The 26,790-nt window shown below is 37.2% G+C and overlaps 1 long non-coding RNA gene across 4 annotated transcripts in view; it reads right to left on the bottom strand.

The window, feature by feature from the left end:
• Positions 1-26,790, bottom strand: part of LOC127021128 (uncharacterized) — a 188,686-nt gene that overhangs the window by 100,688 nt on the left and 61,208 nt on the right. For all 4 annotated transcript variants that reach the window (XR_007767166.1, XR_007767165.1, XR_007767168.1 and 1 more), the window contains one exon: positions 10,312-10,405. This is a non-coding gene — a long non-coding RNA (uncharacterized LOC127021128). The remainder of the gene's footprint in view (positions 1-10,311; positions 10,406-26,790) is intronic.

Raw genomic sequence — 26,790 nt, 5'->3', positions numbered from 1 at the left:
CAAAATTTATGGACCAAACCATTTATCAAATAATCTACTCTTTGAATAGATAGGCACTATCAGCAATCTGGTATTGATCTTTACAGGCTACTGCTATTGTTCATCTGAGCATCCAGAATGCCAGCAAGAATTAATGAAAGAAACAAAACAATGCATAGCAAGCACACAGCACACAACTTTTTTCTTTTCTTTTTTTTTTCTTTAAGTTTTGTAAAATTTATGTAGTTATCAGAAATACATTACTATAAACAAAGTATGCAGGCAGGATGGGATACATGATGGAAAAAATCACCTCCCAGGCATTAACTTCTCCAGACTTCCAGTATATTTACTTCTAGATTAGTGTAACCTACTTGCAGTTGAGATCTAGCATGATAAATTCCTTGCAGTGTGTTACACTGGCATTCACTATAGCTGAGACTGAGATGGCACTTTCATTAAAAGCTCCATTTCAGGGCATGTTTAATGTCTTGGACATTTCAAATTGCATCTGGCTGAATCTTGGCATACAGCTTGTCAGTCCAGATGCACGGTATTTATTTGTTTGGTTTTTTTACAGAAGATCGTATAAATTGGTTGTGACATTCACGAGTTCCATTGTGACTAAAAATATTAAATGTTAGTATTTAGGGAACAGGTTTTTTAAAGGAAAACACATGCATTTATCTACTCCTTTTTCAAATTTCTCTACGTGCTTTCTCCCACATTGCCTTCCATAAGCTCTGCAAAGATCCACAGGTCCACCACACCATTCTCCTTCAAATTCTTCTCCAAAATGCTCTTCTAAGGTCATGCTATTTGATGTACTATGTTTTGATTGAAATTGCTAAGGCTTGAGATCATCAACCCACAATACAAAATTTTAGATATAGATGTTACTGCCATTTTCTCTTCATTGGCTCCTGTACAAGTAGCACAGTAGGGGAGATGTGATGGGTGAGCAAAGAAGCCATGACCAGACTTATAGCTAACAATTATATCTAGCGAATCTCCTTCTTAGCTAGTACAACAAAACACAATCACCACCTAAACAGCACAAGGCAACTACAAATGCAAAAAAATCTAGTCTTTTTTGCAGGGCTCAGAAATTAAGGTCGGTTTCCCAAACCTCAGCCCCATGTAATCAAAACTCATCTTTTATCTCCAAGACCAGTGATTCCTATACTCCTCACTGCCCCACCACTCTCTTTCCAAAGGTATTTATTAGATTGTCATTGCAGTTACTTTACCATGGAGAGATGTCGGGGAGAAGTACAAAGGAGCCACAGAGAAGCAAGAGGAAGCAGCACAGCAAACATGCCTGGACTCAAAATCATTGTTCTGGACATTGTCAATACAATTTCTAGACTGGATGATGTTCTTTTCTGAGGTCCTACTCAAACAAACAAGATTGTAATAGCACTGATCTTGTTGACACTTTTATATTAAAGAATCCATCATACTGTTATTGTATACAAACGTTCCTCAGCGTGAGCTTCTAAGTTTGACAAGTTCAATTCCACAATGCACATATACGTTTGGGAAATAGCTAGGTGTTCAGAAGCACTCTCCTATGAATTGGAGGACAATGCAAGTATAAGGAATAAAACAAAATGTGATATTACTATTGACATGGTCATTGCTAACAGTGTTCTGAGGATTATGCATTTCTGAAATGTTTCCTGCTAATTAACTACAGGATACTCATGAGTTGCAGGTTTTGCCCAAGTTCTGTTTAAAGATCGTACTAATTTTCAGTGACTAGCATTAAATTTAAGTATGTCAGCATTTCCATTATAAACCACATTCTCAGGGGTTTATTAAATTATTGGAAAAAAATTATTCTGAGGTAAAACTCAATACTTCAGGGTAAATTTTCAAAGTGCAGCATGCAGTTTTAGCTCCTGATCTCTGAACAAAGTCAATAAGAAGCTACAGAGCTGCACCCTTAGTCAATGCTTTGAAATTTTACTTCAAAGTCTCACCCCAGGAACAAATTCTGTCACACACACACACAAATCAATTTGACCTCTTTAAATCTGAAGAATGCCTACTATTCATGCACTGTAACTGCTTTTCATAAAGATTTTCACTGTTTCCTAAATCTGCCCAGCCAATCATAAGCAACAGCTTTTGGGAAAGGGAAGAAGGATTACAGAGGGTATAAATATTATATCTAAGGGCAAAAGATTTATTGTTGCTTTAACCAGAAGCAAAACCAGAGTAAATACATACAGCCATGTTTCCAGCCAGCTCTACATAAAAAAAAAAAAAAAAAAAAAAAAATAGTGCATTTGTTCACGCATCAACATGACTGTAGTAAACTGAACTTATTAAATGCAACATCAATAATCAAGAAAGATGACCCTTTTCTATTGCCAAGAATCAGGAAAATGACTCAAAACCAGGAAAATGGTAGACATTTCATACTGAAAGATTTGAAGGGGAATACGTTGAATATAAAGATGACTAGTGTTGTGGCATTGAAGAAAAAACATAATTTTTCATTGATGTAAGGCAGCAGAGCTGGAAAGAACACAAATACAACAGTAGATCCATTAACCGCATGACAAGAAACAGTGTTCCCATCGACTTACTAAACTGTTTTTGATTCTTTAGTACCAACATGCAGAACGATCCTTACATTATGTTGCCAAGGAAAACCTAGAATATATTTATTTCATAATGTAGCTTTCTTCCATTATCATAATAGAGCCATCATAGTTGTTGCAAACACTGTATGGCCTCAAACACCTAAATACAGCCGTTAAATTGGACATTTTTTAAGAGGAGGACATTTTAAGCCTCCCCAGAGAATTGTGTTGCCTGGCAAACTCTCAGCAGGAACCATCTATTACTGCAAAACCTTGCTTACATGTGAGGGAGGAGGAAATGATCTCAGCTAACAAAGGGGACATATTTGGAACCATGACCAGAGAATGAAGGCTACTTCAAGGCCATTAAAGTTAACACCGTACACTGACACAGAACCTTGGGTGGAATTTAGGCTGAGCTGATGAGCCTTAGGGAGCTTGTATTCATTCTTGGCAAGTGATTTCTCTCTTCTATGATGGCAAATTACAGCTTAAACTCTATTTTTATCTTGAAGCCCCATCTCACCCACTCCCAACACTTGAACTTTGTGCACAAAGAGGCCAAGATTGCACTGCAGAAGGGAAATACAAGATGGTACAGCAACCGAGATGCTCAAGTCAAAGCTTTGTAAAGTATTCCCCTCTCTAAATACAAAGGGTGCAAAGGACAGACTTTTTTAATCACTGCCTTGCTTATTGAACACAGTAACAAGTCAGGGACGGACAGACAGACACTTTCTCTTTTGCTTTGGGATGAAAATCAGGAATTACTCCTTTACATTCTATGCTTTAACATCCATGCTTAGTGTTGTGGTTTAACACCAGTCAGCAGCTAAGCACCATGCCGCTGCTCCCTCACTCCCGCCGCTCCCAGTGGGATGGGGAGGAAAATTGGGAAAGAAGGTAAAACTCGTGGGTTGAGATAAGAACGGTTTAATAGCTAAAGTAAAATATAATACTAACAATAATGAAATAATAATAATGATGAAAAGGAATATAACAAAAAAAAAAAAAAGAAGAGGGGAAAAAAGAAAAAAAAACCAACAGCGATGCACAATGCAATTGCTCACCACCCGCTGACCGATGCCAGAGCGGCGATCCTCCCCTCCCAGCCAACTCCCCCTCCATTTATATACTGGGCATGACGTTCCATGGTATGGAATATCCCTTTGGCTAGTTGGGGTCAGCTGTCCTGGCTGTGCTCCCTCCCAGCTTCTTGCACACCTGCTTGCTGGCAGAGCATGGGAAACTGAAAAAAATCCTTAACTTAGGGTAAGCGCTACTTAGCGACAACTAAAACATCAGTGTGTTATCATCAACATTATTCTCACACTAAATCCAAAACACAGCACTGTACCAGCTATTAGGAAGAGAATTAACTCTATCCCAGCCAAAACCAGGACACTTAGTAAGTTTTTATTTTAATGTTTTGTTAAGAGTATCAATACACTGGTTACACAGCTAAAATATCACATGGTGCTAGCCTGCCAATTGCCTACTAATTTGAAAGAGCTCAGAACGACTAATCAAGAGTTAAATCTATTTCATATCCATTTAATTTAAAGTATCATTGATTTCATGAGGATTTGTTTACGTATGTAATGAAACTAAGCAGCACAGAGACACCTTCGTTTTGCCCATCTCTTTATATCAAAAGAGTTTTTAGACAATTAAATAAAAATATTTGTGGTGGATTAAAATATGGCACTTGCATTGATCAGCGTTCCAGCTTTTCAGTAAGTGTTGTCGTTTTACTCTTGGCTACATTTTAGGATTCGTAAAACCTGACAATCAATTCTCCTCTGAATGAACAATAAAAATCTTACTTTTAATTTCACATAAACAGTATTTGCACCAATATGCTGTTTGCACTGAATCTGCATAACCAATAGTACAATACCTCTTAGTGTAATTTGCATGAATAATTAAATGTGAAAGGTGTGCCTTGGCAAATTACGTTATCGTATGCAGTTCACAAATAACTATATTAATGCTAACCAGTCAACAGTCCAACATCTCAATGTTTGCTAGGAGAAGTGGTAAATTAGTTACCAGCAGCATTAACAATAGTATCTTGAAAAAGCAGGATTATCTAACAATGAGGAATAGGTTTTATTTTGTTAAGAACTGAATATTATTTTAGAATTTCTTTGAAGTTGTTTTCCTTACTGTCAACGTTCTCTCCATCCCAAGGGATGGTAATTTGATACACACATTATAGATTCTTCTGCAACTTTATAGCCTAATTAAATAAAAAGAGCTTTTCATTTGTGACTGCATAGGTTTTATGTCACCTCTCACTAGTCACTTCCTAGTAACTCAGCTGTATGCTCTGGAACAGTACCTTCTTCTCCACCAGCCTGATACTAACAAGAGCAGAGACACCCTCATAGGCCTCTGAGCTGCAAAGCACCGTACCATATTAAGACAGCATTATCTTATTTGCCATTAACATAAATATGCCCAAAAGTAGTGCATAAAAATTACACACATGCTCCCCTGGTGTCCATACACAGTATCTATCTGGGAAAACACTAATATCATTGCTTCAAAAATAGTACCAGTGTCATAGGACATACATTTAAAACTTAGTGTTTATATTTTTAGATTAATATGACTCATTATGACAACATCTGAAACACAACTCTCATTTGTAAAACTACCTAGTACCATTATGAATATATATATATATATGTATGGACGATATTAATTTGACAACTTTGGGTAAGGGACAGAGATGGCAGGGTGTGGCTAAGTGCCTACTAAAGTAGGCTTGGCAGTTTATTGTAGGAAAATATAAACACCACTCTGATATTATACATTCAGTCTTAGGAATGGAATGCAAACATCAATCCTAAACTACAGCTGAAAGAGGGAGCAGCTGCTCTCAACAGTCCTCAGCTAGGAAAAAAGCATACACTCCTAGCTCTGCCTAGCTCAGATTACTTATCTGTGTACTTGTATTATACCAGCAGCAGCAACATGGGATCAGGCGTAGTTGTGGTAGGTAATTTACATCCAAAAAACAGTACAGCGTACTGAGCTGTGACAAAAAAGAAAAAACAAACAATGTAAGACAGGGTTTTATGGTCATGATTTACTACCAGACAAAAGAGGTGAAGCAAGAAACTCTTACAGAAGCAATTTAACAGGTATATTGGATGAAGCATGTGTACAAGTTTATCTAGTCCTGTAAGAGCTCCACCAGAAATTCTTTTCCAAGCTCCTGTACATCAGAGCTGCTGCACATCTTACCATTACACTTTGCCATTCTCGTGAAAACTATTCCATTTACTTTTCCTCATAATTCTCTCGCAGCCATGCTAAACCTTAGTGTGGTGATACACTGACCAGCTTTTGCATTAAGCTTTGTTTTCTGGAGCCAGAGCCACTTCTTTTGTGGTTTTCTGGGACTGCTAGAAATCAGATCATGACCCCTGAATAAAGGGAGACTTTTGGCGGCAGGATACCCTCTACTTCTGAAGTTCTAAGAAACAAAGTCACACATGTAATATATGAAGCAGAAATATTTCTTTACTGGTGTTTTTAGGTAGTGTACCAGTAGTCTTATATGTTGGACACAGAAAGAATGCAGTCACCTGCAAACAGAAATTTCTACTGCTTGACAATTTGTTGGCCTGCAGAAAGAGTAGCAGAAATGGAAGAGACAACGACATGGGTGGGGGGGAAGAGCAGATAAATAAGAGAGCCATTAACTCTCAAGAGGACATCAGACATATCCTGTTGAAGGCAAGAAAGCTTCATTGATGTTTTCCAAATAATTGACAAGAAGGTTTTCATTTCTTCATGATCTACCTTCTCAGAATATGTGGAAAAAATAGCAGGGTTTATACTCAATCTTTTTCAGCTATGGCCTAAGAACAGATCAAGAGGTAATCTCAATATCAGACAAAAACAAGTACTAATTTCCATAACTGGAATTTCACAAAACGCAGCCTGGCTTCAAATGTGTGGAAGAACCTAATATTTGAAAAATCTAAGAGGTCTGTATGGCCGCCACCAGATAACACACTTCCAACTAAACCCCTACTATGCAGTATGAACAATTTACAATCCAATCCAATACCTAGAAACTTCTCATGCACTTCTTTCTACTTTCCGTTATCACTGATCATTGTATCCCCCAAAAAATTAACCTGTTTATGGAGAAGAGAGATGCTAATGTCATTATCACCTTGCCAACACTTTCAGTCATTATTTTAATGATCTTGACAATCTGCTAGTGAGCCAAATCTGAATCTAAGTAAACTGATAACAAGCAATACGGGAAATATTTTTAAAATGTTATAAGGATCTGTTTTGGAACAGGAGATGATCAACTTATGAATGTCAGCAAATAATACCCTCGTAAATTTTTTCATAATGAAAGACAAAAGAAAACACACTATCACAGTGGAAGAACATTTTTAAGTTATAGAACCATAAGGCTGAAGGATTGAGCACCAAAACTTCTTCTAACCAAAATTAATGAGGAGCACTTGCAGGCTCCTAGGTTGACCCAACTGTCAGGAGAGGGCAGTATATTCTGAGTTTTGATTCGGCTTCACCTCCACTTTCACATGGATCTCGCACAAAATCAACTGTGCATGATGTAAATACAAAACAAATCTTCTACATATGTAGAAATTATGTGGAGACATGTTGAAAGGTCCGTGGGGGGTTGTGAACATTCTATACTTCTCAGAACCTGGTATACTAAATGGTATCCCTTTCCTTGCATTCTTCATGTCACCAATCACCTTTTATTTTCATGGGGCATTTAATAATATCTTGCATATACAGTTTAACAAAATGTGGCCTTGGTTCAGATATAAATATCATACTATTTACAGGTCTTTATTGTTTGATTGATCAAATCTTGTTTCACTGATTAGATGATGTCTGTATTACATAGGTTTGTCTTAGATTTGTTCCACTAAGCCCAGGCTATAACAGCTTCTCTTACTGTGTTTCAATTCAGAGTGCTTGATACCGCCTCATCAGCCTCTTAAAGGTTCTCCTCCTTCTAATCAAATCCCTAGAGGCACTTTAGCAGCTAACCTGGGTGATTACAGGCATTGCTGTTGTAATTTACTAAATTATAAATGCTTTTTCTTAGTCATCAGTTTCAATTGTGTAAAGTTGCCCAACTGTAATGGAAGTTGCATGCAGAAATATTGTTGAAAATTTAATTTGCATGCAAATCTGCCCACTTGCCATCCTTTATTGTGAAGCGTTAATGTAGTCACACAGTCCTGCACTCATGGATTACCAGGATTTTCAACCAGGCACTGTGACTATGACCACTTGAATATACCATCCTACATCGACCCCACAAAAATTCTTATTTAGGTTCATCACTTACAGATGTGTGCTTGCACACATGTATATTCAAAAGTACACATTGTTGTGTATATGCTCTTACATTTAGTACGACCCACGGCAACTAGAAAAGAAAATTACTTTAAACCATTGCAGCTGTATATGTGCAAAAGGTAAAATACATGTTTTAAATATTAACATTTTAATACAAATATCTTTTTGCTTCTTTGGCCTCCCTTCCCTTTATTTCTCTCAGTCAAAAAAAAAAAAAAAAAGACCAAACACACACACAAAAAAAAAAACCCAAACCACCAAACAAACCAAAAACACCAAACTCTGGCTAAACATTTCAGTGAGGTTTATCCTGAGGCTTTACACCTGTCTTGTCAGGGGTCTTCCCCTGCCCTCCCCTTAATCCTCCTTCATTCACATGGACACGCACACTTAAAGAAGCAGCTAGCACATGGTACAAAACACTTATTACTTCAGGCTTCATCGGCAAGTACCTGTCATTATCACCCACAATGTTTCCTGTCTAGTTTATTGTATTTAAGAAGTTGTAGGTAATTAAAGAGTACCACTCTGATGTGACTAACAATCACCACACAATTCATGTTACACTAGAAAAGTGTAAGTCTCTCTCCTCCTCACTTCTTAGGCTTTACACAACACAAGCAGCTGACTTGCTGTTTCTTTTTATTCCAGATTCTACACTTGCAACATTCTGGGTCTAACTAGTTTTATTCATATTTTTAATGTAGCACCTGTAAACAGCAGAAGTACATTCTAAGAAAATAGTGAAAAAATGTACAAGTGCTTACTCAAGAGTAAGGAAAATTCTCAGTTTGAGACAACTTTATGTTTGCTTCTGGAAAGTATTTGTCTTCCATTTTTACTACTACAAACGCACGCAAGAAGTGCATTCTAACCTCAGGCATCCTGGTACTGTAGAAAGTGCACACTGATCTCCTGTACATGGACATTCACTGCAGTAACTTCTTTCAATACCTAATTGAAAAAAGCACAAGCTAGGAAGAATCGCATACTTCAAAATTTTAACATCTGTTTATGTGGTTTTTGAATCGAATGAGTTAGTGCTCCCAATCCGCTATGACTTCCCACTGGACCCGCCGCAGAATTTGTGCACATGCTCTTTACAGACAACAAATAATACTGTTTTCCTTTATACGGAATATATACCCACCACCATGAACAAGAACTGCATGATGAAATGAAGGATAATCCAGACGCATGTTTCAGAAAGAACAGACACTTAGACCTAAAATCTATTAACTTAATGGAAAGGAAAACACTTGCTTTAATGAGCTAACAATTATATTGCAAACATTTCATCCCTTTTTTGAAAGCTGAATATCAAGAAGGGAAACAGGGTCATTGCTAACAAAATACATGCACCAGTTCTTGAACTGTAGGGTAGAAGAGCGTTTATATTGTTCATTAGCTATTGTTACCAAAAGAAGGAATTTTTAAATATTTCAGTTACATATAAGAGAAAGACCTTTTCAGAAACTATTTCCACATTCCAGATTTTCTTGGAATTACAAAGAGGTAACAAAGCACTCAAATGTGTTTTGGGTTGTTGGGATTTTTTTTGATGTTTACCAAGAAAATTTACAGGCTCATTCATTAAATCACAGGATACAAGAGACTGGAAATGGAATAGGTCACAAAAGGTCAAGTATTATTTTTATGTATAACTCAAGCATTGTCCCTGGAGTAGCTCTGAATGATATGTGAAACAGTCCAGTAATGAGTGTTATCACTTAATTTGGCATTCTTATTTGAAATTCCCTTCAAAGCCTGTCTGTGTGTTGAAATAGCCCAAAATGTCTTCGAAATATTTTATTACTACTATAATAAGCAATTTCAGAACAAAAGAAAATTGTACTTTTCTTTCTGATAAGTTTGCACTAATTGATACACTGAAATAAATTTCAGAGTGCTAGAAAAGAGAAAAATCAGTAAATATTTCAGCTTCCATAGAGAGATGCAAGGCAAGACATTTAAATCTTACAACTCAGACTTACAGCTAACAGGATTTGCAAGACTAAAGAAACATACTGCAAGCATGTTTTTTTTAAAGTACTTATTTAACTGAATGCACACACTGAGAAAAACCTTAAAAGAAATTAAAGATTACAAATTTCTCTCCTCTCCTGCTTCTCATATCATGGCAAATTCCACTGATAGAAGGAAAATTATATTTACTGTTCTTACATACCTGACCTCCAGCTACCTTTACAACAGAACTTTGGTTGCAGAAATACAACTAATCAAAGACTCTAACACAATGGTCTCTCAGGCTCTTGTAATATTATTCATTTTTAAACTACTTATTCAAAACAACAACATATATCCCCAGTGCATCATTATGTCATGCATTAAGTTCACTTACTCAGAGGAGTTATTCCACGTCTTCCCTGCTTTCAGGCAGAGGTCACTTCCATCAAAGAAGGCGAGAGAAGTACAGTTTACAAGTCTTCAGTGTACTATGGCACAAAGATAGAAATATGAACATGTAGATTTACTTCAACTCCTTTGAATACAGCAAGAAATATAGCTATAGGCAGTAAGCATAAAACAATTAGTAAATTATTAGGAAAGAGAGGAAAAATTGTCTTTCACTGCAATTTTCCAGTGAACCTAGTTTTTAGATTCTTCATACTTCCAGTCATAGAGTGTCCTGACTGGCTCCAAACCCATAGCTACCCTAACCCCAGTGAAGCAAATTTCACAAACTTGCTAGGTGCAGCCACTCCTACTTTACATCAGGTGAGTTGGTCTTAAAATATTTTAATTATTTACAGGTGAAACTTTCTCAGCCAGCCTGAGTCCAGGTGCAGTTGTTATGTACAGGCTATACTGTGCTGTGTATGTGATTTGTACTAGATTTTTGTTGTTACTTTTTTTCCCCAGACCCCTTTTAAAGAAAAAATTAGCACTGCACTGTTCTCCCTACTTAACAAGTCTCTACTTTTATTGCTGCTACAATTAACTATTTTCAAAGGCCTGAAATGACCTACCATCAGTTTCTTCACAGAATGTCACCAAGCAACAAAACCAGAAATTAAGAAATGCTTTGTTTTGTCAACATGTACTTAAAAAGATTTTAGAAATCCCTCAAAATTTCTCTTCAGTAAATTACAGTTTAGGATTTGTCTTGTTTAAACACTTTCCCATATAACACTAATCCACATATGAGCTATCTGCATAAACCAGAATACACACACATTATATACAGTTCCAGCATACCTTAGGATTTGGTGTTAGTAACTCTACATAAAAAAAGATAGCTCCTCAGTCCTTTCCCTCAACTAGAATAAAATCCCCATGCCTTCCTTCCAGAGCAGAGTTCTCAAGATGTATCTGCTGTTACAACACAGCAGTAATTGCCAAGCACCTTCAATCTAGGGTTCAAGCAAAATGATTCTGAGCAGCTCCACATCCCTTCTCAGGGTGTTAGCATCTGCCAGCCTCTTCCATTTCCTTCCTGTACATTTTATCTGTGCTTTTATCTTTTCCTCCCTTTATTTTGCTTTATCTATTTTCAACAATAGTGACTAGCACAGTATAACAGCATTATATAAGTTTTTTTACAGTGCCATGTTTTGCTTTACAGAGTGAGCATAAATGAGGAAACACTAAGTTAAACTCTGACAGCCAATGCTGGATGTATCAGCTTGGCCTATAAATAAGCACTGATCACCTCCATTTTATTGAACTCATTTTCCAGGCAAGCAAAGACCACAAGATTCCTCTGCAAATTTTCCCTTTACACTCTCCAGCAGTGCTGCTAGTGTCAGCTGCGACAGATTTATAGCCTATTCATTCATGGGAACAAAAACCCTGCCAGGGCTGGTCATGCAACACGCAGTAGCAGTTAGTTCAGAAGATAACAGCTGCAATACCTCACTTCCTTATTCAGCACTCTATAGCATACACTACTTTGGAGATAATAAATGCTTCTTGTTTGTATTTCTTGAGTAATATCAGAGGAAAGGGTCCGCATTACAACAGTATGAAGTGGCACTGCAACACAGGGGGATTAATCAGTGTTTGCATTGTATTTATTCCTTCTCTGGCTTTATGGTTTTATAACTGGCATTAAAAAGTTACTCTAGACTGTTTTTATATACTGTCACTTCCAGGGATAGTCAAATATTTAAAATTTTAATTTAGTGCCCGTTTAATTTAAAAGGTTATTTTGAATTGTTTTGAATTCTGAGGTCTTACAATACGTAGTGCTTTAATACCAAGACGGACATTCACTGTCAGGATTAACCAGTGATTTTCCCTTGCACTCAAAGTCAAAAAATGTGCTTAAACTATAGATTATAAAATTACCAGATTCCTTTCACTATTTTAAAAAAGCAGACTGAAACGTGTAATAACTTTGTAAATATTCTTTAGTTGCAGTAAGATGTGCTATCAGAGAGAAGATGTCAGACTAAGATCAACACTGCTCTTTTTGGAGGTGCTGCTCATAGCCGTCACTTTTGGAAGACATGCTTTTACATTTGGGTTACATGCTGAATTTTTAAGCAATGCACTGTTGCCTCATTGCAGACAATCTAAACCTTCAACCTCTTCTCAAATGCGTCTGCTGCAACTACACTTCCTGCTCCTCTGCAGCAACCCACTCTTTCTCCCATTGAAAATACACAATGATATTACACCAAGCTCTAATCACAAGCAGCATGGACGAAGATCAAGACCCACTTATATGCAACTAATGCATATTTTCATGGTCCCTTTGAAGAAGATACTGCATTGACATGAAAACCAAAATGAACTTTTGTCAACTTGTGATTTTCATCTTTTTTCAACTCTCTCTACTGCAAAATGATGTCCAAGTAAAGCCCTAAAACTAATCTTTAATTATGTTAAAATCAAGTTTTCCTAAGTATTTCTTAGGTTTGTTCAGCTTTGAGCACAATATTCAGCTCTTACAGCTGCTCAGGAGATCAGAACTTCTAATCTGAGAGAATTTTGCAACCTCAGTCTTCTTTCAGAAACACAGTGCCAAAAACTAAGTACACTTTTTTTTTTTGTGCTTTCACCAGAACAAAATGCATAGCAATTTCTAAAATAGTGGTGCAGACCACAAACATTTAGCATCTTGAATTTCTTATGAGCTTTCACTGAAGTCATGATCCACTGTCCCAAGTTATGGTTAATAAGTCAATTTTTAGTTTGATCAAATGTACCTATATACTATGGCATATAGAAGAGTAGGTTTACTGTAAAGGTGGAAAATATGGGAATGATCAAAAAAACATACTCTAAGATAAACTATTAGTTGGTCCAATTAGAAAATTCACCTCTTTTTACAACTTTTGTCTCCCTTAGCAGAGCAGAATATATAACATCTTACTAGATCAGACTAAAGGTCTGCGCTAGAATCCTGTCTGCAGCACTTGAGACTAACTGCAAATATAAATGCTTAGGAACAAAAAGATACTTAGACCATAACAGCAATACAACCCACTAAAAGCATCTCTGTGTAACCTCTTCAAAGTCAAACACGTGCTCTAATGTGCTCAGATAGACTTCCAGATTTAACTTGGAATCTCCTTGTTTCAGTCACTTTCAGTCCATGAAATGTATAGAAAATATGACATCTGTTACTGTAACTACAGTCTTTGCTAATCAGTCAGGTTTTATTGTGTGGCCTCTGGCTCAGCTCATAATACCGGAAAGAAGCTAGAGCAGCAGTTTAAAATTTTGCCTTAATAATCCTTGCTAATTGGAAGTAGCACACGGGGTGGGGGGACGACACCCACAACAACCACCACCCCAAAACCCACCAGTACTGAGGTTTACAGTATCTGTGCTGTTCCTATTGGGTGTGGAGGAAAGGGAAGGGGAAAAGATTTTCTGTGCTGAAAGTGGGGGAAGAGTGCAAGAAACTAACCACTCAAATGATTCATCCTTGCATTGTCCTATCCTGGCAATATAAATCTAAATATATATACATATTTAATTGTACAATATTTATAAAGAAGCTTTTATGAAGCAGTCTTATTTTATCTGTTGAAAATTAGCCACCCCCTGCTGCAAAAATTGGATTTTTCCCACTCAACATAGAAATACATTCATTTTTATAATTGTTCTTTTCTTTCAAATCACCTAATATAAAAAATGCGAGAAGACATTACAGTTCATCTGCTAAGCAGTCTCTTTATGAGTTGAGGCTTCAATGCTTTAATGGGAAAATTGCCTGATTTAAGTAAATCATGTCACCTCCACCCAAGTAATCATATTTGTTGCAGACTTCTGCTGACCTCATCTCTACAGTAAAAACAAAAACACATTTACATTTTCAGCTTGAGATATTTGGTTCAAATGATTTACAAATAGGTTGTAATGAAAACTAATTTTAGCCTACTCCAAAGATACTATTTAAGTTCTCTGTTGATAGTGTTTACAGATATACAATTATTGGTTACTGTCATTTAAATAGAGACAGCATGTTTTTGCAGAAAGAAAGCAAGCAACTTGTGAGATCATTTCTGTATAGGTTACTACCTTTTGAAAATGTTACTTTCAGGGAGAATAATTGAAAAGCTAAAAAGCTGAACAAAAGCTAAATGTATGTATTTTCTATGATAAGAGGTTGCAATGGTTTTTTGTATATATTGTTTTCCCCTCTGCTTCATACAAGAAATCCTTTTGGAAGTGACTTCCCACAGCATTATCTGCATCACAACTTTTCCAGGTGAAATGTTTCAAAAAATTCTAGTTAACTAATCTTTTGAAATTTCAAGCAATTTTTAAACAAAAAATTAGTTTTACCCTAGTTATTTCCCCCATGCATGAGAAAAAGCAATACTGCCATTACAAGAGCAAAGGTTAGAATTTCACATGGAAGATAGTACAGAGTTAACATGTCAATGCGTATTGCCCTCAAGACTATCAACCTCACATGTTACCTTTTCAGTTAAAATGAATTTATGCATCTTTCTTATGTTTCACTTGGTCATGGATTTTCCAGTATGCGAACACAACTTCTAACCTATATTCTTCTATCTCAAGTTCTGATACAAATAAGAGAAATAAGGAAGGAGGGGGGAGAAATCTATGGAACTTACTAGAAATTACATTAGCAGAAACCATAATGTACTTATCTAGCATTTCCAGAGCTGACTCAGAACCTTAGGTTTGAGATGCCCTGTACAGTTCACAGAGTGTGATACAACAGATACTGCTATAGTCTTTTCCTAGAAAGATGTTATGGTTTCTTACTTCTATTTTCCCCAAACCCTTCAGTTTCAAGGTAGTTCACATATAAGACTGTTTCCTTCTCCCACTTGAACTTGAGTTTATCTCAGAAACCACACAAAAGGCTGGGACAAGCAGACAATAAGTACGGAGAACATCCCTCAAGTTCCTTTATCTGTTATTGTCACTGTTTCCACATTGGCACCATTTCATCTTCAGGTACATCCATGTGAATTTCTACAAGAACTACACAACGCTCTGCAATCACCACATGTTGGTGAAAAAGATGAGCTGGCCTGAGACTTCGCATGTCTACTTCTGCTCCTAGAAACAGTGATATACCTTTTTTTTCTCCTCACTGTTAATCAAAGAAACAATGTCAGAATTACTTTTACCAATGAAAAAAATTGCCCATTTCTCACAAAGATGTTATTTATTTCACAGACTAGCATTCTAAAGGAATGTTCATAAAACTCCAATAATGATTCACTAAATCTTATCTGATTAATGTGTAATAGAGTCACCATCCAATGTTTGAAACAGATACTTAAAAGTTGAATAGGAAGTCCATAAGCAGTAGAAGAATTTGTATTGGACAACATATTTGAGGCTTTTAAATGCCTCAGAGGAAAAAGTGGACCAAACACTGCCCAAATAGCTCAAGCTGTGCCAGCATTTCCAGATTTATACGAAATAGCAAAAAATCAGTTTGAGTTTTAAATTGTTCGATTAGTTTTCAGAATAATCAAGTAGTTTCTTTCCAACCCAGTTGTATTTTTGCCAAAAATGAAGTTATTTCTTTTACATGGCACTTTTATGTTAGAAAATTTGTCTTTTTCTGTGTATCTAGAGGTTATTTTTTTCAGTTTGAAGGACTGATCTTTTTATACACTGATGTCAGAAAGATGACAGGTTAAATTTGTCTAAACACTATACTGCTAATAACTGGCTTTCCCATGTAAATAATTGCAGACCAACCCCCTCCTAAACTCAGCTGAAATCACCATTATAAAAAATAATTATTATTAAGACATGTTTTTTTACTTATGCACTAACCAGCATCCTGTGTTTTTGCTGTTTAGAATTTACATTATATCAAATTCCTTTCCTTCCTACCTTAAGTTACAGAAGATAGTCTTCAAAATTCTAAGAGATTGCAACATACAATTCTCTTAGTCTTCTGGATGTCTTTACATAAAAGTATGACAGAAATCTTACTTTTCATGACCCTCTGTGGAAGAGAAAGAAACCTTCACTAAAACTTGACTTTGTAGACTTCCAGTGACTACAGCCCCATTAGACCTTTCTTGTAATTGATATCTGTCATGTACAAGTAATAAGGTGCCCTCTGTAACAGGTCTTCAAACAATCATCCTCCCTGATACAAACGATAATGGCTAGTGTCATGAGTGGAGGTTAAATATACTGTAAGTGTGTGACTTTACAGGATGCTAATTAAAAAGCAGGTGAATATAAATAAGAAGCAGAGAGGGTGCACGATAATACAGAGGTGGAGGGAGGAAAAGTATGAGCTCTCACTGCCAGATAAAAAAGCTGAGCCTCCTTTCTCAGAGCTAAGGCCTTTGTGCCTATGTAATAGCCTTCGTTGAATGAAGCTTCATATTGCAGTGTGAAAGGTATTTAAAATGCCATTTTAAATTTTGTAAACTGTCAAAGAGAAGCAGAGATGTTTTCAATATTATTTCTGTGCCTTTTGACTAGAAGGTTCTTAAAGTTATTACTATTAATTCATTTATCTTAAATCCTCTTCTCTGAAATTCTTTTGCTATCTATTTCAGCACTTTTCTCTTTCTTTTCTTTCCTTTTATCTTTATAGAGTTGTCTATATCTTCCCTTTCACAATACATTCATGTAAAGATGACGGTGAAACTCTTCTGCTCACCACAGGATGTTGTTACTGACAATTATAATTAGTGTGCTATCACGATCACTGAAGGAAAGAACATGCTACAGCCCCACCATGGGTTGTTGCCTCTTCAATTGCTTATACTATTGTTTTTGAGATCTTGTTAAAATTATACTTAATGACTGCTGTTTAGATTCGTTTATCATGAAACCTTATACATACAGGTTATTCACCCGTTTAGTTTGCCATCTCACTTCTATCATCCTTCTTTTTCATTAGCTGCTTGTTAACAGGAGTTTTGCCTGCTAACATAATTTGTTCCTTGCACTAGTATATCTTTATTACATAAATATATATATCACGTCTGGGTTTTTTTGCTAATTTATGCCAGAAGAGTAGTTTGTATTTTCCCCACTGTTTTTCTTCTCAGTGTTTTCAGGATATTGGCTGATCAATAGTGAGATTAAATGGAACCACACATTTCACCAATATATGTTTATTCCTGTGCCGAACAGGCCAACTATTTACTTTTAAATATTTTCAGTGTTGCTGGTTAGAACTAAAGGAAATGCCCACAACTTATTATATATGCATTTTTCTATTATGCACATACTTTAAAGAGAACTGTGCACTGTTACGTATGAGTTGTCCTATTTGCAGTCATTCTGCTACCCAAGAAGTAATTTCTCCGACACAAGCTCCACTCAAGTTAGTTTTACTGAGTAACTGCCTGAAGCAGAGGGGTGGTGCAGAATTCAGGGATAATACTCATTCTTGTACATAGATACACTTATACTGATGCTGGCTGTATCCATAAGCCAGGCAAAAGGTCTTTGGAGAATTGGGGTTTCAGCGCCCCACCCCTCAAAGAAACAATCCACTAAGTTGTGTTGGGTTTGTGTAGCAGGGGAGGGGCTACAGGGCGGCTCCTGTGAGAAGCTGCTAGAAGCTTCCCCGGCGCCAATTTGGACCCACTTCTGGCCAAGGCCCAGCCAGTCAGCGACGGTGGTAGCGCCTCTGGGATAGCATATTTAAGAAGGGGAAAGACTGCTAAAAGAAAAGAGCTGCAGCGAAGAGAGGAGTGGGGTGTGAGAGAAACAACCACGCAGACACCGAGGTCAGTGAAGAGGGAGAGGGAGGAGGTGTGCCGGAGCAGAGATTCCCCTGCAGCCCGTGGAGGACCCCACGCCAGAGCAGGTGGCTGGGCCTGGAGAAGGCCGTGACTCCGTGGGAAAGCCCACGCTGGAGCAGTTCGTGGAGGACTGCAGTGCGTGGAAAGGACTTGAGTTGGAGAAACTCATGGAGGGCTGACCCCCGTGAGAGGGACCCCACGCTGGAGCAGGGGAAGAGTGTGAGGAGTCCTCCCCCCGAGGAGGAAGGAGCGGCAGAAACAGCGTGTGATGAACTGACCGCAAGCCCCATTCCCCGTCCCCCTGTGCCGCTGGTGGGGAGGAGGCAGAGGAATTGGGAGCAAAGCTGAGCCCAGGAAGAAGGCAGGGGTGGGGGGAAGGTGTGTTTTTAAGATATGGTTCTATTTCTCATCATCCTACTCCGATTTGACTGGTAACAAATTAAGTTGATTTCCTTTTTTTCCCCAAGTCCAGTCTGTTTTGCCTGTGACCATAATTGCTGAGTGATCCCTCCCTGTCCTTGTCTCGACCCGCGAGCCTTTTCATTGTATTTTCTGCTCCCCATCCCGCCAGGGGGGAGGAGTGAGCGAGCAGCTGCGTGGTGCTTTGTTGCTGGCTGGGCCTAAACCATGACAAAATGAAGGAAGAATACCTTCACTTGGCCTCTTCTAAAGTATCAATCTTTCTTTGCTATCCTCTCCCTTCACCTTTTGTATATGCAAAAGGCAAACAAAATGAAACTCTCCCCAACCAAACATACTGGCCTGCTCCCCGATAATATTTTATCCGATTCAGTAAATCCTCAGAAGTTTTTGTAACTACAAGCAGAAACAATTGTCTATTTTATTGATAAATTATGTTTCATTTTCTTCGCATTGTATATCAAAAGTTCAAAGATACTAACTACATAGCTATAGCCAGAAATAAATTTCTAGGCATAACAATGTTCCAGGCATATACTTCCTTTTGCCCATACAGACACTAGACCACCACATACTGAACTCTTGTTTTGAACAGATGATACCATATTCACACAAGGAGCTTTGCTGTTGTGAGGCTACACGCTGATATCAATATAGGCTTTCTCACAGTAGACACTTACTCATGAATTTCAAATATACTGAATGTAATATTATCATAAAGGGACTGCACGTATCCAAGCAAAGATAGCGTATTTAGCCCGGTGTTAACCATAAACATATATATTTAAATACACACACAGAGGCTAGAATTTTCTAGCTCTGCGCAGGGAATAGTAGAGGGCTCACCATCATCAGAACGTGGGCAGAGAGATCCTGCTTGGTGCATTCTCTCATGTGGCACATGCTGCCTCTGACCTTCACAGGTAAAGGTAAAACGAATCCCTCTATCACCCATACCTTCAAACACCCCCAAAACAATCTGTCAGAATGTAACCCACAGTAAATGGTGTTTCTGAACTAAATTATATCACAGCACAGAGGGAAAGTGCCTAAAAACGTTCTCCTCTTCCTGGTGCTGCCATAGTGAATGCCCTAAAAGCTGCAGCATTCACATGATTTGTTTCCAATGCCACTGTATGCTCATGGGAGAGTCAGGGCAAGAGGCATACTTTGACTCTTCACATGCCAAGATGAAGAAAATCAATTTCAATGCCCAAGGGAAAAAATTACTGCTAGAGAAGGTCACTCACCACTACAAGTTGTTCCATTATCATGCAGTCTTGGAAGGAATCCTACAAAAATTAGGTAAGTGTGGAGTATGAGCCAGTAAGCTATAAATAACCTGGGGTAATGTAAAAGGTATATAAAGGAGCTAAACTTTAAACCAGGTAAGATTTGCTTATGCATATTTGTTCTGATAAAGAGTTTAGGTAAGATGCTGTTTGTCTGATACTGAAAAACAATAATTTGTACACTGCACATACAAAAAAATCATTGATATAATGCAAAGAAGATTCATGTCAAGGTGGGATTGCTGCCAATGGAGGGTGGGGCAATACACTAAGGAAAATGGTCTAATAATCACTCGCAATATTCCAAGAATATGCCTTTCTTCAGAAATCAGCACGTTCATTCAAAGGAAGCCTGACTTACTATAGACATAAAATTTTTAGGGGCCAAGACTGAACCTCAGCTGAAGAAATGCACAGTCTGTCCCAGACTCAATTATGTGTAAATGGCATTGCAAGCAAAAAAGAAACTGGCAGAGAAGCAACATAAGAACAGTAAAACATTGATGGTTTCATTCATGCTATATTTAACAGGCACGTGCTCAAGTGAGCTAAGAAAAGCACACTCCAGAATGGACATAGTCACTACCCTCATAGGGAAGCTAAATATTCAAAATAAATACCAACATAAAAGTGCTAGTAGTCATCTGACTAATCTTAACAAGAATTTATAGAAGCTAATTCCTTTAAAAGTCAGGATCAAATGTGGATAGCAAAACAGCAAAGTGAGACTGTAATTAGCTGGTAAACTGTTAACCCATCCATATACAGTGAAATGCTCAGTATTGACAAATGTCCCAAATATATTATTAATTTCCCAGTATTTCATGCTTTTTTTTCTTTAAAGCCCCAGTTGCTGGATAATGTGATCCTAGGGGGGGAAAAAAAAAAAGGCAAAAAACAAAAACATCACATTCATTTTCATAGTCACGTTTTAAAAATCAGTTACTATGAACTTGGCTGCAGAGAAATCAAGACTCCAAATTCACCTTAACATAAAACAAATCAGAAAAGAAATTAGTTTTGAGGCTTACTTATGACATATGAATGCTTGGTAAAACTGAATATGCTAAATGAAGATTAGAATTTCAAGTAAAATGAATCAATAATAACAATTATTCTGTACAGCAGGAAGACAAAATAAGGACAATGAAAAGACAAAGGAAAAAAACCTTTGATGCAAATGTTAAAAAAAGTAAAACAAACAAACAAAAAAAACCCCAAGACACAATATCCACTTTAGTAACATTATCCTTGCTGAAATACTAGCATGTTGTCTGTAATACTTACACAGACACCAACTCTTTTTAAGGAGGTTTCTTATTAGTACTTTTTCACTTTTCCTGACATCACAGGCTAAAGTACACAGAAACTGAATCACAACGTCATGCCCAAAGATGACAAAGAGGAAGTAAAAGGACATCAGGTGCTGTCTCAGTCCTTAGGAGCAGGGAATAAGTCACCGGGGAATATTGGATTAGGTCTTGGAAGCAGCTGGAGAAACACAGGGAAGTCAGCTGGAGATAAGGCTATATTAGGAGACTGAACAGTCTTATTGGTAGGCAAAATACACCTTTGATTAAAACTTCTACTTTGTGTTTCACTGGTTTTGTGTAATTTAATTATAGCAACACTCTCTGCATGATAAATGCTTTGTGAACACTAATAAAGGACAAACTGCTGCATAAAACCTTAGAGTCTAAAGACTGACAAGTTGACACGATAGAGTAGCCCTGAAGCTTGTATGTTATAGTTGGAAAGAATCACAGCTTATAGACAAATTAAGTCCAAACAAACCCCACCCTCTCTCCCTTCACAACACCTAATAACATTTAATCATTGTTCAAAGAGATGCTGAAGAAGTCCCTTTTGTAAGAGGGAAAGGCAAGCCATAGATGTCAGCAATATTTTAAACAAAACACAAATGAGAAAGGAACCTATAAAATTAACCCAAAAGCCAGTAAACTCAGTTTCAGAGAAGCTTACCATCACACTTATAAGTCTTGCACATATAAAAACTGCAGCACAGAATTTTGGTCCAGTTTCCAAGAGTCTCAGTATGACTTTTAAGATGGTATCAACAGCACTGTATATGTGAAGTTTTTATGTACATATATTTGTATCCTCATGCAAACACAAATACAGCTTTTGTTTCCATACCTGGTATGAGATGGCAAACATTGAAATTCTGTCCCCTATCAACATAATTGATATTCGAACAGGTTTGAAAACAAATGAGGCTGTCCTGAGGCTAAGACAAAACATAGTATTCATATAAAATATTTGATAGCATTAAAAATCACACATTTATTTGAACTACATATGTCACATTTTTCTCTAATAGATATTTAAGGTACTAAGGAAGAGGGATTTCTAGTTACGTTACTTTGGACATTGTGTTATACAAAACATAATGCCAAGTTCAGTCAAGACTGTGACATAAAATTGGTAACACCATAGCCTGTGGTTTCCATGTTATTTTGCTTCTCCTATTTAATGTTTTAGTCACTGAACACGTACAGTATGCCTTCTCTTGGGAAATTAACTATTTTTTCCATAGTTGCTACCATCAAATGGGGTGCACAAGACACATCAGAGAAGAATTTGTGCATTATGCAACCAACACCTCTTTGCAGCTCTACACTTTTTTCCACTATATATCACATTAAACCAGTGTCCCTGTAGTCCAGTGAGTGTCAAAGTACAACAGGAAAACACAATACTTGACACAAATAGAAGTTTTTGCCAACAGCTGTTCATAACCAGCTATGATTTTTGTATTCCACTCCGGATTAAAATGGAAGCAAACCTAAGAGTTCACCTTGCTTCTGCGTTGTATCCTTCAACCAGTACAGTAACATCATCTACTCCGGGTGTTAAGAACAAAAAAACAAAGGTTCAAGAGCCTGTTCAAAGACATATGACATTTTTGATTATTCAAAGTTTCTCTTAAGGTCAGCTGAACTGGACCCAAGATTGAAGTCAATGGAACAATATCTATTCAAGAAAGATGTATTAACAATGACAAAAGGATTAATCTGTTATTGAGGTATATGATTTTTAGCATACTCAGTTAAAATGTGCACTCATGTCCATTTCAACTTTTCCCATTTTAAATGCTAAATAACATATGTAGCGTTCATTTATTTTGAAGGAATAATAAATTGATATCTACAAAAGTTCTAAAATAGTGCATTTTTAAATTTTTCATAAAATACAAGTTGAACTGCTTTATTAATCATGTTAGTTACTACATTGCTATATTAGCTATGTATATATTAAAATTGCAAATGAAAGACTCAAAATAAAAAAAACAATATACAGATTTCTTTTTTGAACAACACTGAGGCTTTGGGGCATAAAAAAAGGAAGACGACAGACAAACTGGGACTTGTTCTGAATGTCTTTCAGACACTAACAGGTTAAAAACAATCATCTATACTATCCCCTCACAGGTTAATTCATGCACAGAGGACAGAATGATCTATTCATTTGCTCTCATGCAGCAAATTAACAGACCAAGCAGCAAGAGGCATTTGCACCTTTCTAGAACTAGCAGGTTATTTGGCCCAAAGTATATATTCCTCTCGAGAAACCACTGAGATCAAAGGCACCCAATGAGAAATCCTGCATGGTCTTGCACTATTTCCTAATATTTCCGAGTATTTTCCTGCTTCCATGTCAGCATGTCCATAATAAAACACATTTTTTCTGCTTTTGCTACCAGTTAAGCTCGCTATAAACCTCACCTCAGAACCCTTCACAAGAGCAAGGAAGCTCAAGTCGTGTATATGACTGGCTTTAAACTTCCTGACTACTTCAGATTCCTCTTCCACAATATGAGAGGAACTCGTAATTTTGATTTCAACCTATCCTCCTAACACGAGAAGCCATTCCCAAATGTACTTTTAGCACAGGCAAACCATTCTCAAAGGATTATCTGAGCAGCCATTCCATGACGGGGCTAATTCTAACTACCCAACCCCACAGAACACCCTGAACCCAGGGCAGCAAGGGGTCTTAAACATTCAAAACCATCTAATTCAATTCTAGCAATAGCAGCCCAAATGTCCTGTGTGCTAAAAAGAATATGTAACTTGGGCACTGAAGTGTCTCTCGCCATGCCCAGACAGGGCACAGAAAACTTACACAATACTTCCAAAGTATTGCAAGCACCCTTCCAGTATTCAGTCCTCCCAGCTGAACAACTTGATACGTTCAGGATAATCACAGGATTCCTTGCTGCTGAAGCAATAGCCAATCCATGTGTTACATTCCAACTGGAACTATGTAGCTCCTTACAAACAAGACCATGCCTAGCTCCTGTTAAAAGCCTGTCAGTCTGTAATAATGGAATTATTTTACCACTTTACCACTCACCTAGGCACCACTCTGCTTCATGCCAGAACTGATTTTTATATACATGACTGATCCAATACATCTCAAGAGTATCTACTACCATCACTACCTTACCAGATGCACAAGACTACAGAACCATCCAAAGAAAATTTACATTCAAAAGACATGGAACTAGGTTCAGAACAAATTACTGAATATTTGTCCTTGTTTACAGCTATTCAGATCCTGGCTTTCGTTTAAGTCATTAAAAACCTACGAGACAGGTACAAAAATGTACATTTTTGTTCACAATTCAATCCCATACACTCACTCCCAAAATTTCAGGAGACAAACTATCTAGAACATGTATTTAGCCCATCTCAATTTTCAGTCCCATGAGACTTCTGTATGACAAACACTGCCAAAGCAAGTAACCCTAGTCATTTGAGTAAATTTCTGAACTCCGTGTATTTAGTTCAAATGAAGCAAGGTAATCACATCTTGGTGCCACCCATCATTATTTAGAATACTAAATACAATATTTGCAGGTGAAAATTTAAAAACTGTTTTTACAACACTTTTGGGGTGATTATGCATATTTAAATGTATACCTTGTCTGGCAGTCATCTTCAGGCTAGAGAGGTTTGGTGAATTTACTCTCAGTGCAATCCAAATTGTCTCCCACATCTTTGATATTTTTTGTGGTACTTCTAGTACATTGATCTCCTGCACTCATGCAATTTCTTACCCTCTGCTCACCTTAGACACATAAGAGCAAAAACTCTGTTCTGTCAGAGCTGAAGCTGCTGCTTTTTCCCCAGGGCTTTGCACTACGATGTTTCATATTTACTCGTGGTGCTGAGCTGCGACCCTAACAGACTATATCTACAGAGATGTAGTGAAAGTAAGCAAGCAAGGCAGCTGACATAACAAAAGCCATAAATTTGTCAGTGTTGGGGTGCTCTTACACCAGAACCTGGCATTCTGGCAATGTTTGCCAAAGCCCTGGTAATGCCATCTTTTTTTCTTTTTTTTTTTTTTTTTTTTTTTTTGTAATCTTATGCTTATTTTGGTATCATTCACATTCTGACACATCAGCTGACACAGTGTGACCCGTTGTAGTCTTCAAGTAACAAGCAGCAAAGGAAACTTGACTGCTGTAACACTGCAAGTACATAAACCAGTCATCTAAAGCTTGTGTCATGTAATGCCCCTTTAATGCAGTCAAGCCCAATTCAAGCGACTTCAGATCCATAAAACTCTCTAGAGGCTGATGACACTCCTCAGTAAGAACTCCTGGCTGACAACGGCAAAGCCAAACTCTACACTTACTACTGTTAGATGTAAACAGCATATATTTACTTCTGTGGTCACTGAAGCTTTTCACTGTAACTCTGACAAACACAAAACAAAAGCTATTATCTGAAAAACATCACTGCTACTCTCATGTATGAAAAGCAGTGCTTAAATATTATTTTTGATACAAAGTACAATGCATCAGTCATAAATCTAGGGATACCACCATGCCATACTTCCTTTTAACGAAATTCTTGCATTGCATTCATTTGCGTTTTTTGAGCTTAAGGGTTTTTTTATTTAGCATCATGTCAGTTAAAAATATCACTGATATTTTTGTCAGAATAGTAGTAACTACAAGTTTTTATTAAAAAATGATGGAATTTTAAAAGTAAAATTTAACACTATCATGCATAGTATAATGTTATAGAACTAGCTTATCCAATTTCAATACTATTTCAATAGATTATTTGCTACAAAACAATCATTTCAATTTTCTTATGTGAATCTAAGAAGATGTTAACTTTAAACAGATATCTTTTTGCATATCTGCAGATGCCTGGCCAAAGAATTAGACCTTAAAACTCCTTCTCATTACACTGCCTAATGGTTTTTGTGTTTTGAGATCTACACCCAGCAAAAACAGACCTGCAGGAAACAGGCATACCCACTTACAGTTCTGGCAGTTTGACACTCTCCGAGTTTCAAAACTTCAGTTTGACAAACTGAAACAGAATATCCTAAAGGACAGCGTTTGGTCCACATGTAGTCTCCCCTGTAAGAGGATAAAGCCCATCTTGTCATCCTGTAAAGTTCTGTGAGATATAACTCAGTTTTGTTGTCCTTGACAGGTGTTGTGAACAAGGTGGGGGGAGGAAGAGAGGGGAAAAAAGAAAAAACACAAACCACACACAAACAGCCTAGCTTTTAATTCACTTACATGCTGAAATAGAAAGTAGAGGGGAAAGATGGAAAAGTTGTAGGTGGGGAGATGGAGGGATGATGTATTTGATAAAGTACAAACTAAACATGTATCAAAGCGAATGCAGAGAACTAGCTTTAGAGAAATTTCAGCTTAGATGATGGTCAGGTACACCCTAGGGAACATAGTCCAAATTGTGTAAGAAGTTACTATCCAGAACAATGAAGTTAGACTACATGTATGCTTTTTATCTACTTAAGCCTTGCTATGCTGTCAGACTGTTCATTTTCTAAGCAAAGATTAATCATAGCTTAGATGTACTTGGTTCCACTGAGGCAGTACAGCTCTATACTCGGAACTGTATTTAAAGCACTAATACTAATGACATT

This window comes from Gymnogyps californianus, chromosome 12 (assembly GCF_018139145.2).
Source record: "Gymnogyps californianus isolate 813 chromosome 12, ASM1813914v2, whole genome shotgun sequence".
Classification (NCBI taxonomy): domain Eukaryota; kingdom Metazoa; phylum Chordata; class Aves; order Accipitriformes; family Cathartidae; genus Gymnogyps; species Gymnogyps californianus.
Note: the sequence above shows the minus strand (reverse complement) of the source record. Positions and strands in the feature narration are given on the sequence as shown.